The following is a 14506-nucleotide window of genomic DNA, read 5'->3' as shown; positions in this document are numbered from 1 at the left end:
TTGTTTTTCTATAAAGGTATAGTTTCTCTAAGTTTGGAAACAAATATTTTATCTTGCAAATAAAAATTCTTTATCTTAAAAATTCAGATGGCGAAAAATTATACCTGCCGGACCACATACGAGTATGTCGAAGGGGGGGCGGGCAGTGGATCAGAGTGATTCTGGAGTGGACCGCACACTGGACACAGAAGCATTGGCCGACCACCAGCTAGATGGGATGATATCGTGAAGGCAGCAGGGAAGAACTGACTGCAGCTAGCTAGCAATAGACCGAGATGGCGTGCAAATGAAGAGGCATTAGTCCAGCAGTGGACTGAGATAGGCTGATGATGATGAAAAATTATTCCTATTAATGCTTAACATAATTTAGCATATCGATCGTACCTATCCCGTTATCGATATACACCTCTACAATTCTTAAGCACATCACTAAACACCTAAACGAGGTGTTTAGGCTGCCAGTCCACCGGAGCGAGAAACGGACTAATGCAGAGCGGAGTCGCGTACTGTGTCTGTCCACCGGAGCGGAGCGAGGCTGCGGAGCGAAATGAGAAAGTAATACGGAGCGGAGTTGCTATGTTTTTCAATATGCGGAGCTAGGCAGCAAGTACGCGACGAGTGGTTTCGAGCTCCGTACCGCTTACCGGTTTTTTATGATTTTTTGAACTAGCTCGCAAGTCGCTGTCCACTTAAGACGAGCAGAGATTTTGTGCAATCCTATTGGTTAATATTTCTCCGTTTCTCGGCTCCGCTGCCTCACTCCGCAACGGTGGACTGGCAGCCTTAGGTAGGTTCCATAAGAACTGTAAGTGCTAGCGAAATAGACAGCTAAATATGATTTATGACCCGAAGCGCTGTTTAAAATCGCAGCGTCGACTAAAGTGCACTGTCTACTACGCTCTCAATTTCTCTAGTAACAAGTGTAAAATTCATTTTGCTTTTTTTTCATAACAAAAATATGTCAACCCGAAAGTACTGCAGCCACAAACTCGTCTGCCATGTTTGCCGATCCGGAAAATATCCCATGCCGCATGCCGTGTGCGTGTTGAGTGATTATCTGGTGGGCCCGTGTTTGGTGTTTGTGGCAAACACCAAGCATGTGGAGGCGGCATTACAAGTTACAAAGCTACATTATTTGTGTTTTCTTTTACAAGCTATATATTAAACTCTATGTAGGGCTTCTTGGAGGCAGAAATTGTAATTTGTAACTTTTTGTATATTCAATATTAATATCTCATGTAAGTTTTGTTTTTTTTTTTTATTTAGTTTAGTTTTTATTTATTCTGTATTAAAATAGTTAAGATGGGTCATAGTTACCTAATAAAATATATTATTATTGTTAAAATCATAAAAACGTGCCACTCAATACAAGCACCGCGTGTTGAGTCTTAAATCGCAGTATTAATTAAGCTACTATAATAATAAAATAAAAAAATAAAGTTCAATGACCACAACAACTATTGCTGCATCGTACAAACAATTATAAAAAGAAGATAAAAAAACACAAAAAAAAAAATTAAATTCTACGTCATTTCGAGAACATTCATAAATCAAAATGTTTCTTCTCCTGTAGAATATTAAATAAAATGAAGCATATTAATTTTACCATACAAACGAATCCAAAACGTTTTGAGTGTTTACTTATGACAACCCTATAGAAGAGAAAAGACGGACACGCGCATAGTACCTACGCTATGCGACGCATACCTGATAAAGTGCCAGGAGTCAGATGATTTTAATTGCGCATGTGTTAGGGCTGTATCTGATTTCTTTCAGTCAAAACCATGGCAGTGGTTTACTCAAAAACTATTAGGTTTTATGATTCACAGATAAGCCTCAGAGACAATAGATATAGTACCTACATCTCAGTGGCGTGCACTGGGTTTCTTACCAGGGTATGCATACAGTAGGAAAATTGTATAAAATGGAAAAAATCCTCCTCCTATACGAGCTATATTTCAATTTTAGGGTATGCAGTGCTTTTGTGCATGTATGAAGTGCACGCCCCTGCTACATCTGAAGCCTGTGAAGTATTATTTCGGTTTTCATTTACACGTTGTTTATATTTTGTCGATAATTCCGCTTAATTGATTGATAACCGAACATAACCCTCTAGTATTTAAAGTTAAGAAGTCAATGCATTAAATTTAACCGACAGTAGCCTTATCCAATTCCACGATTGGCTCGCTAGCAATTATGGAATTGTTTTCGCGTATGAAATACTCAAACTTCAAAGCTCAAATTTGCCTACTATTATTCGGCTCGGGCTTTTGAAAAATCTGAAGTACACGATTTGCGACCCTAAAACTTGATACATTAGGTCCATTTTACTTTGACGATACAGAGTTTGATATGTGTAAACAACGCGATTGCGAGCAAGCAAATCTTGTACAAGAGTTCAACAACATGTTTTTAATAAAATTTATAATATTAATTAACATTAGCGATAACGCGTTGATAGTTCCCCAGTTTGCAAGACACTTGTTAGTAATATCGTTTCTATACACAGTGGCTTTATGAATGCTTTTCAGTAAATCTGTCTAATATCTCCTGGTAAAAAAATCATAGTATTGTCTCAAAAAATTCAAATTCAAAATTTCTTTATTCATGTAGGCCTATCACAGGCACTTATGAAGCGTTCATACATAAATGTTTACATAATTGTAATGGGATGGTGATAACTTCGTTCGCCAACTTAAACCTAAAGCTACGAGGGTTCCAAACGCGCCCTGGTCTAAGAAGAGCTCACAACAAACTTAGCCGGGTAATTTTTTTTTTTAATCACCATCTCACAGTCAATTTATATTCAGCTATGAAGCTAGAGCAATTCACACCCAAGCTATTTTATCGTTTAAGTAATCCTTAATATTATAATAGGATTTTTCTGTAAGCTTACGTTTTATATAAACTTTGAACTTATTGAGAGACATCTCAAAGATTACATTCGGTAATTTGTTATAAAATAATATACAATTGCCCTTGAATGAATTCGCAATTTTGTGTAGCCTAGTAAACTGCACAAGTTTATTTTTGCTTCTAATATTTATATTGTTACAGTCCATTTTCCCTTTAAATTTTGTTATATTTTTATGGACATAAATTAAATTTTCATTTATGTACCGTCATTATTTTTACTTCTTTAAATTTATCCCTTAATGACTCTCGCGGGCCCATTTTATATATCGCACGAACAGCCCTTTTCTGCAGGACGAAAATAGAATCTATATCGATCTATTGTGTCGATAATACCCTGAACAAAAGTAATGTCTGTGCTATTACTTAATAGGTTTACGTGAACAATGAGAACGTAAATCATAGTTAGAGACTTAGTTAACTCATTGGACTATAATAATAAATATACTAAGACAATACACAAATCGCCATCCAGCCCCAAAGTAAGCGTAGCTTGTGTTAAGGATACTAAGATGACTGATGAATATTTTAATGAATAATACACATAAATACTTATAATATACGTATAAACACCCAGACACTGAAAAACATTCATTTTCATCACACAAACATTTTCCAGTTGAGGGCATTGAACCCACGGCCTTGCACTCAGTAATCAGGGTCGCTGCCCATTCCGCCAATCGGCCATCGTACTTATCTATATACTATATGAATGAATAAATATATGTACTTTTATTGCACACCACCAAAAGTGCATAAAAAAAACAAAAGTATAACAAAACAACGTAAACAATTTGGCAGCCTTATCGCTTCATAGCGATTTCTTCTAGACAACCAATGGTGAAGAAAGCAAATACAGAAAATAGTTAAGTCGTGTATATATATACATATACACATAAAAAAATTACTATATCATATATGTGGTTAAAGACGTTTATTTTTCTCAAAAGAAATTACAATTTCACTCAATGAGAATATTTACAACTTATTTTATGTAGGTAATATTAAAACTACAAACAACGACAAGTACAAAACAATCATATAAGAAATTATATAAAAAACTTGAGGGTAAAATTATAAATAAATACTTCATACATAGCCAGGACCGCACTGAGATTTTGTCAATTACAAAAGTTTCAAGTTTTTTCTTAAAAATATTGAAATTTTGTTCTATATTAATGTCGTACGTAATTAATCTAAGTTGTAACTATTTATAAGTAGAAGTTTAAGATTAAACAAAGTTACTTATTAGTCAAGTAAATAGGCTGGATTTTAATATACAATATAGCATCTCACTGATGCTTTGTGGTAGATGAAAAAAATAGAATTGTGTATAAAAAACTTGTAGTAAAATAAGAAAAAAGTGGCACCATAATCAGTGGCGTGCATAGAGAGTATGCACAGGGTATGCAGATGATATAAAATGAAGAAAGTCCCCAGTACGAGTTATAAATACTAAAGGGTAGGCTTTTTATAACTCTTGAATGTCTATCCTTAAGTCTTTCAAAACTGACCATAATTCTGTAAACAGTTGTAGTAATGTTAAGGTATTATCAAAATCTGCGCTTACGCATCCGCTAAATATAGGATATGAAACCACTAACCGTTTATCACGGAGACGCACACGCTTCGTGTAGGTACATATAGTAGAGTTACAGTAATTTTGTACAGTTGGTAAATAATTAATCTTTTACTACTATAAATTTATTTGTGCCAGATATTTTACTAAAACGAATCTGTCAATAATGTTTTGTCAAGAAATAATCAAGATAAAATTTGATTCACGATAGCGCAGTAAGCAGCGACGCAGCATTCTGAGGGCGAGGCCGTGGGTTCGATTCCCACAGCTGGAAAATGTTTGTGTGATGAACATAAATGTTTTTTCAGTGTCAGTTTCAAAAATATTCATCAGTCATCTTAGTACCCATAACACAAGCTACGCTTACTTTGGGGCTAGATGGAGATGTGTGTATTGTCGTAGTATATTTATTTATTTAGTATATATTTTTTTCAAAGCAAAAACAAAAAGAACGCAGGGTACAATATTCTACTTTTTATACCATGAAGAAGAAAAACGGTTTACAAAAACGTGTACAGTATATAATTCAATGGTCTAGTCTAATTATTATATAGGGTTTTGAGACAACTTATAAGAGAAGGAAAATGGATGATTAAAAAAAACCTATCTGTTAAGGAAACTGGTTTAAGGTCTTTAAAAGTGACGTGGATGTAAAAAATAACAACTTCACTTGATCAAGGAAAATCAAGGATAGCTATTTATATAAATAATCCATCTAGATAAGTAAGATTTTCGCTGGTCTGTGGCGTTCTCGACGCTATCAAACTAGATGGCGCCACAAGGCTACTACATCGCGCTATTAAAGTTTTCACACTCGCGCAATATACAACGCGTAAATGAAAACCGAAATAATACTTCACAGGCTGTACCTGTAGGTACATTAATAACTGTATCTGAGACTTATCTGCAAACACATGTACAAAATTAAAATCAAGTGAGGTTATCTCTTATAGACGGCCGATTGGCGCAGTTTGCAGCGACCCTGCTTTCCGACTGTGGGTTCGATTCCCACTACCGGAAAATGTTAGTGTGCTGAGCATAAATGTTAAACTGGAAAACATTTATTTTACATTATATGTATATTATAAGTATTTTATGTGTATTATATTCATAAAAATATTCAACAGCTATCTTAGTACCCATAACACAAGCTACGCTTACTTTGGGGCTAGATGGCGATGTGTGTATTGTCGTAGTATATTTATTTATTTTATATAGATATTGTTTATTTACTCTACTCTATGCTATTAAATTATCTATTCCCGTAAGAAATAACACACATTGCGTTACTTGTGAATTCACTCAGAGCGCAACGTAACAAATCACATTTATCTGATATGGCATTGTGGATGCTCGAGTGATGCGCGAGTCATTGGTGCCTCTAAATAAAGTTGTCCGCCCAATCGGTACTTCCAGCGGTGACGGCGTGGACAGCATACAAAAACATGATTTATTTTTTGTATGTAATCAATTGTAAATTTATTTATTAATGAACCAACGATAAATATATTTTTCTTGGGAAATAATAATTACAAACTAAAATCAATATTTACAATAAATATAACCCGCCTTACTGTTCACTTATGGGCATGGTACCAAAACTGCTGGCGCCATTGCCCATCATCTTTTCAATTTGAATTTTGAAAAGTCGTAGAACAAAAGTTGTTAGTTTTAATGATATGAACTACAAGGACGATAGATTTCTTGTATTCTCTTTATTTAACCCCGTATGACTTACTCTGATGGACGTTCGGGTCCTTAGGACCTCCAGGGAGTCGGTGGATACAAGCGGCAAGAGATCGTAGTCCTGTGGTAGAGATGATAATAAGATGAAGATGATGATGATGATGATGGAAGATAGACAATTGGACCAGCTCTGAGGAATATCTACCTATCGCTATGGTCGAGCGCATCACCCTTACTCCCTATTCCTCCCTACGGGACGGGTTCCTGAAGGAAGAGCATGACTTCTCTCAAAACTCTAAGAGTTTAGGCCGTAGTTTACCACGCTGGCAAATTGCGGAATGGTATACTCGCACGCCTTTATGATCTATATGGAGAACTCTCATGCAGGTTTCCTTACAATGTTTTCCTTCACCGTTGAAGCAAGTGAAGAAGAATTTTATTGTATAGAAGCAGGCGTTACTTTGCGGAAATCCATGATATATTATCAAAAAAGGGTTGAGACTTGATTTGAGGGAACAATTAGAAATTATTAAACATAGGAATGGGAGGTTCGAATTACTAAACGAACAAATAAACTTATCAACTTCACCTCTATTGAACATATTCAGAGGCACTAATGAGGTGGGAGGGGCTTAGATAGATTAGGTGGGGGTCAGAAAGGTATAAAAGGCGACACATTTGGCGAATTTTTACAAGTTACAGGGGCGGGTCGAGGAACGAACTCGGTACCTCCGAAAGGGAAGCCCAAGTTTACCCACTAGGCTATCACCGCTTCACATATACACATTCCATACATATTGTATGTCGATAAGAAAACCGCTGACGCATGCATAGTTGCATAATAATAAGGCAATGACGTCACAACCCTCAGCATGGATCTGAGACACGCGGATTGTACGACGTTTTTATTGTTGTTTATTTGTTCAAAGCGGTGATAGCCTAGTTATAAACGACTAAGACACCGGGAGGTATCTTTGCATCGTTCGAGTCCATGTAGGACTGAGGTGCATCGATTTTCGGAAGGACACTTGCCGATAACCACCTGAGGGGTTGCTACGGCGTCACCGGGGGAGTGGAGCGAGCGCGAAAGCTCGCCATGAGAAGAGCCCCAGGGCTCGACGACCTCGCAGGGTGCCTCCTGCGAGGGCTCGGACGTCGGCTCGGTTCGACGTTAATCTGAGTGTTGTCTGAGTGTTGGTGGACTTTTGGACTAATCATTGTTTAGTCCGAACGCCCCCGTGACCGTGGTAAGGATCCACGTCCGGAAGAGGTCAGAAATCGGGGCCCTCGTCTTCGCCGGTGAAGACACTGTGTTGGTTGTGTGTTTGTGTGCTGTTGGGACACATTGGACGTCGGGGGCGGGGTCTGAGGTGCATCGATAATGCGGTCGTATTTATATCAAAATACCCACCAACTCAATGTCATGAACATTGGTTGTTAATCAAATATAATTTTAATTGTTTCTTGGAAACTATTTACAAATTGAATAATAATTATAAGCGTATTTGCAAAAATCCTAATCAATGTAATAAAACTAGCTGACCCGTTACTGCATACGAAGTTGCAACTTCGTCTGCACCAAATCGGTTATTACCGGAAAACAAGAATAAAATGACATTTTTCAAAAATGAATACTAGCTAGATCGAATTATCGCGCCCGCCGCCTGTATACTAAATTTCATGAAAATCGTTGGAGCCGATTCCGAGATTCCAATTCTTGTATATATATATATATATATATTCCAATTCTTGTATATATATATATATATATATATATATTCCAATTCTTGTATATATATATATATATATATATATATATATATATAAATTTAAAGATATAATTGGAATTAAAGTTAAAGATATAAGATAAGATATATGGCCAATATGAATTTATAGTTATCAATAGTTTAATTATTTACCCACTTTACAAAATTCTTTCAAATGCATAAAAAAAAAAAACTGTGCTTTGTGCAGCAGTGACACTGCTTAAAATAATTGTTTCGAGATTCCAAGCTCAGCCATCACATTGTTGGGGTTGTTTTATTCATCCAAATTCTTTATTATTATTATTATTATATATTAATTTATCAGCTTTCGCTGATGCATCTATATCATTTCATGTGCTCTTTGTTTTTTTGATGTTTATCCAGTCGGTTCTTAAAATGAATTAGTGATACTGCAGTCACTGCATCTTCAGGCAAGGCATTCCATTTGTATAACTCTATTGCTGATAAAGTGCTTGGAAGGATTAGACGTAGACTGAAATTCAAGTTTGAGACCATAGCCCCTTAATCTGGGGTTACTCTTTTTTGAAAATATTTCCTCAAAATTTGGAATGTTGTAATACCTATTTAATATTTTATAAGTTTCAATGAGATCACCTCTTTCTCGCGTACTTTTGAGAGTGTAGTTGTGAGTCCCAGGTTTGCAAACCAATTCTCTTGGCAGTTTAGTGGCTCATCTCTAAACCTTTTCAAGCATTTCTATATCCTAAACAAAATAGGGACTCCAGACCTGAAAAGCGTACTCCAATAAAGGTCTCACATATGTCTTATATATCTGTATGAAGGTTTTCTTATTAATATTAAAAAATGCTTTCCTAATTGTGTAAAGGATACAGTTGACCTTACTGACAATAACCACAATGTGCGCTTCCCATTTTAGATCACTGCTTATGATCACGCCTAGGTCTTTTTGTGTATCCAAAACTTTCAATTGCTTCTTATCTAGATAATATGGCAGCCGGGGGTTCTTCTTACCAAGATGTAAAACAGTGCACTTATTGACATTTAGTGATAGTAACCATTCCTTCGTTCACTTTTCAATAGCATTCAAATCTTCTTGAATAATTTTATGCTCATGCATCGGATTCCCGAAGAATTTGTGTCATCAGCGAACAGGGAAAAAGGAAGATGTCACTGTGCCAATCTGCTGTCAAATCACTTGCCCTTCGAAATTTCTCTTACCAGCTAGTAGATTTGAAGTTTATCTTGTCTGTTTTGTGAGTTTAATAAAGATTTCAAATAAACAAACAATTTTTTTTATCACCAATTGTTCATTAAGGTATTCCAAGATAAACATATTACTCAGTGAGTGTGTTATATCGTATTAACCAGCTGTGGTCTAGTTTCATCTGAATTTATGGAATTATTCAATATCCCAGTGTTTAGCCAAGATTGGTTTAGCTTGAAGCTGCTTCAAGAGTTTTTATTTAAATCCTGGGGTTGAACTAGAGCTATAAGTATCCCATGTCCATCTCTAAGATGCTATCTATGTGCCAAATTTAATCATGTTTAGTGCAGATATTAAGCCAAACATATGTAACAAACAAACAAATACATTTTCCTTTTTATAAGATTACTATGCAGATATTTTGTATAGGCTTTTCAAAACACTAGTGTCATTCCGTACATATAGGGTAGGTATAAATAACTCAAAAACTTAGTGGTAGAGTCACAACATACAGAGACTTGACATTTCAAAAGTGCTAGAGTAAACCTGCTTGAAACTTGAAATAAATGAATTTCTTTATTATCTTAATATATATAAATCTCCTGTCACGATGTTTGTCCGCGATGGACTCCTAAACTACTTAACCGATTTTAAATTAAATTGGCACACCGTGAGCAGTCTGGACCAACTTAAGATATCTCTTAAGTAAATTACTATAATTAAATAACTATAATAATAATTAAAGAACTATAATTAAATAACTATAATAATTAAATAACTATTAGTCGCAATTTCATTTTATTGCAAATTATTTGTCTATAATTAATTGACAGTCACATGTTATATATATATATATACTACTATGGCTATGATATAATATGAGGATTAGCGATACTGAATACATTAAAAACAAAATCAAACGCAGACGAAGTCGCGGGCAACAGCTAGTATTTCTATATATTTCTTTATTCAAATAGGCACATAGATGGCACTTTTGATGCGTACATTACATGTAAAATATGACATAGAAGTGAGTTGATGGCAATAACTAAATTCGTCAACTTAAAACTAAAGCTACGAGGGTTCCAAACGCACCCTGGTCTAAGAAGCCCACAACAAACTTAGCAGGTTGTTATTTTTTTTGTTATCACCATCTCACATTGCCATTTAAAACTATTAAAGAAGTACCTGGTCAGAGCAATAATTTACACCCAAGCATTTTTATCGTTGACATAGTCCTTAATACTATAATAGTACTTTTCTATAAGCTTACGTTTAACACAAACTTCGAAACTGGTAGTTTATTGTAAAATTGTATACATTTGCTTTGAATGGATTACTTATTTTATGTCGTCTAGTATATTGAAATTGTTAACTTTGAATTTTAAAAGAAAACAATATTATAGTATTTAATAAAAATGGCCATTGAGCTACGATTAAGAGCTGGACATATAACCGTTGATGTGGTTAACTTAACGAAAGACTTATGTCCAACAGAAAGTGTGATGTATTTTTAGTACCTGCTATTTATAAAAAAAAAAAAACCGTATAAAGTAAGCGCTAACTTAAAAGCATACAAGGAAAATTTGATTTTAGAATTAAAACAATAAATAGAACGCCTACCTCATATGTTTTCTACGACGTCACACTGCAAAATTAAAAAACACGGTTCTAAATTCAATGTTTCCAACTTTCACTGCACTCCTTTAGATCACACCATATTATCACAATCACTTTACCATAAGTTCAGTTCTGGGAAACTTGTTTTTATTCGCAATAATTCATTCGGAGGATGACGTTATGCGCACGAGTCTAGGTAGTGCTCAGTGTTTCCTTGGCTTGAAAAACAAGATAAAAACAAAAAAAACACTTTGACAGTCCACCATTCAATTCAATTCAATTCAATTCTTGTTTATGGCTTTTGTCTGCGCCAACTGGGCACAAGGTATTTCGCCAATGTCTTGTAGATGAAGAAGGCACGAAGGAGCAGTCCACCATCTTGTGACATTGGCAGTTCTTTCTGAAGTTGACGTATACAAGGGGATGTTTATACTATACGATCACGTCACGACATTTCTGCGTATCTCAAAAGTTATATTATAACCACATTTTATAATTTTTAAATGTGGTTTACCTAAAAATGATAAAAATAAAAATTGATTATCAATTTTTATTATTTTAAAATGCATATAAGCATTTCCGGAACCGATAGGATTTGTACCTACGAATCTCTGTCAATCGTGGCCTGAGCATGTATTATTACATGCATTTTAGAATATAACTATGTACATTGTTTGGAAATTTGAGTTGATTTATCTATTATATTTATTCATTTTTACTAAACTAAGATTTAGAGTTAGATAGAAAACAAGAAAACTTTTTCTATTTCTTCTCTAGTATGGGTTTAAACCCTAAATTCCCCTTAATATAAATTCAACAAAGAATTTCCATACTCCACAGGTCTTTATATCAGGCCACCACAGGCTGGCCACGTTTATTAACCATAAATGTATTAAGGTGATGCTGATGCTGACAGTGATTAGTACAAAGGCTTGATTTACTAGTTTTTTTTCTGCCCAGTAATCTGAGTATATAAAAATACAAATTGTTGCCAAGATAAAAACAGAATTCTGAGAACTCGCAGGTACGAGTACCTAGCGGCTAGCAATACAAAAGAGTATCGATACAACTGCGTTATCTCATGTTTATTTATGTATGTCTCGATAACGCACAATGTGTGCTGACCTCCATGCCCTCCTTGTTTTGACTTCATTTAGCACTCATACCTTCAGAGTGTAAACAGCGAAAAACATCCGCAAAACTACATAAAAAGATGCTACAGTGCATATTATATCATCATCATTTCAACCGATTGAGGTCCACTGCTTTGTTGGGAGTTCTAAAATCCACAGTCCTGAATCGCGGCTGGTTTCCCGCAGCTCACAGTGACTGATTTGATGTCGTCTGTGATCAGTTAAGCTTTTTGTTCTAAATAAATACTTACTCCATTTTTTTTACTTGTCTTATAATGTAAACAATCTTTTAATTACTTTTTAATGATACCTACAAACCTGATTAAAAAATAGAACATTAATCATGTGTGTTAAAATAAATAAAAACAATTAAATTAAAACGAGATAATCTTGTAAAGTATATAGATAGTAAGTATTTATTTAATATACTCATAAGGGTTTTTACGTGCATATACGAAAAATATTTCGCCAAAATACACAGCTCACGCGACTTGTGTTGCCTTTCAGCCCGAGTTAACTGTACACAAAAGAAAAAAAAAATCTTCTTTTTTTTACACCGAATAGTAATAAAAAGATCGTGTTAGGTTTTCTTCATTTGACAATTAAAAAGGACAGAGATTAATGGCGGAAATTCCGACAAATATCTGCGGGCGGGAATAACTAAAAAACTTTTTTACTGGCACTACGAAAAGCCATAAATCAAAAGAAGAACTGTAAACTTAAAAAAATCATATAGGCAAAGGTTAATAGACCCATAATGCCAAATTTTTCACCCCAATGTTTTATATGCTCGACACAAGTTATTAAAAACCTTCGCAAAGCAATTGACTTAATGTGATACACGGTATTTCCCTGCAACTGGATTAGCAAGTGTACTAACCTCACAGTCCTTGAGCATAGTAGTTGGTACTTGTATTGAATACTAAATTAAAGCTATTAATACGTAGGTAAGGTACAGTTCGTTCACTCAAATAGTTTGAGCGTTTTGTTTTATAGTTATTATTGAAGGAACTAGCAGTGGGCCATCTTTTCGCGAGCGTTTTCTTCGTTTATTAACAGAGCAACACTTCGCAGGGTATGCTAGTGACAAGTGCTTCCAATAGCCGCCCTATGTCCGTCCACCAACCTGAGGCGTAGGTGTTTAGCCTCATGTGTCTGTAATTACACCGGCAAGCAAGCCCTGAATCAAGAACACACCAACGCTGCATAGAGATAGAAATAAGCATGAAGGTTGTATTTCCCTGGACGTCTGTCACAAAAAGGTTTAATACCTATAAAATGAAAAAAAAAAAAAATTAAAGAGATTAGAAAGCCGCGTGCCGAAATGCGAGTGCCAAATGTCCACTGCTGCAGGGCTAGCATGGCCAGGAGATCCCCTGACAGGGGATATAATTTACGTGTGCACCTGCTGATGCACCGGAACAGGGAATAGAAGAAGTTTACGACCCGTTTGTTATTATACATATACTATTTGTATATTATTTCCACTTGTGCGTCAGTGCTCTGAGAGTTGATAAAGAAATTTTTTTATCCTTTCCCTGGGGATATAATTGTCTCCTGCCCATGCTAGCCGTGCTACCTGCTGCTGGAGATAAAAAATATAACAATCGACAACAACAAACCATCCGAAAAGAAGCGATAAATATTTGAAGGAATTCCGACCCAGTTACATGAAATGAGGTCAATATAATACGGGACTGAAAGAGGTGCGAGTAAAATATCGACGAAAGTAAAGTGACGGCAAGCAAAAATAAAACTTGTGTGCTTGTTTTAAAGCTCAAGTTTGTTTACACTTCCTGCAAGTGCTCTTGACAAAATAAAAACATGATTACAGAATTAGCGACTCTAAAGTTAGTCTAATTAGGTTCATTTTGCTTTGACGTTACAGCGTTCGATGCTCGAAACCGATTGCGAACGCGCGAATCTCATACTAAGCTTACTGGCTCGTATTAATTAAAATCCTGTTTAAAGTGGGATTCTATTTATGTTACAGTCAAATAGAAATGTCCAAATAAGACTTTGAAAAAGGCGTCTATGTGTGAAATAAGTTAATTGCTGTTCTCGCTTACTATGTTTATTCTTTTATTTATTTATTCTTGTATTAGCAGAGCAGTTTGTGACGGAGCTTGCCTGGAGAAATTCCTCCGCCATGCTTATTTCTGCAGCCAAGCGGTATTGCTGTATTCCGGTTTAAAGGGTGCGATTGCCGGTGTTATCATTAGCTTAACACCTATGCCTTAGGTTAAAGGACACAGGGTGGCACTTTTTAGGACGTTTTCTATGCCTGTGAAGTGTTGCTGAATTTATGGGTGATGAATTTCAAGCGGGCCAAATAATCGTGGTAAAAGAAAATCAAAACAAAAACATACTAATTTTAACGTTTTTGGCAACATTTTACGATGCCATAGGAATAGCACTTTCAAAAAATTTATCAGATCTCATGTAGAGCCAAGCTTCTAGCTCTTCATGCCCTAACTCTACAAGACTGCAATCTATAAGGAAAATAATATTGACCTACAGTCGCGTGCTCTTCATATTTGCTGTCTTTCAGCTATATGCGCCTTAATTAGTCAAAAACCCTGCCACTATAGCCTTTGTTTGAATCCAGGGTTTAAAGTTTCTC

At 35.4% G+C, this 14506-nt stretch overlaps 1 protein-coding gene across 2 annotated transcripts in view; it reads right to left on the bottom strand.

Annotated features, from left to right (window-relative positions):
• Positions 1-10991, bottom strand: part of LOC120635626 — a 35259-nt gene extending 24268 nt beyond the window's left edge. For both annotated transcript variants that reach the window (XM_039906655.1, XM_039906656.1), the window contains exon 1: positions 10754-10991. The gene's annotated coding sequence lies outside the window, so the exon portion shown is untranslated. The remainder of the gene's footprint in view (positions 1-10753) is intronic.
• Between the last annotated feature and the right edge of the window lie 3515 nt (positions 10992-14506).

Source organism: Pararge aegeria, chromosome 27 (genome assembly GCF_905163445.1).
Source record: "Pararge aegeria chromosome 27, ilParAegt1.1, whole genome shotgun sequence".
NCBI lineage: Eukaryota > Metazoa > Arthropoda > Insecta > Lepidoptera > Nymphalidae > Pararge > Pararge aegeria.
This window is presented reverse-complemented; position numbering and strand designations above follow the sequence as displayed.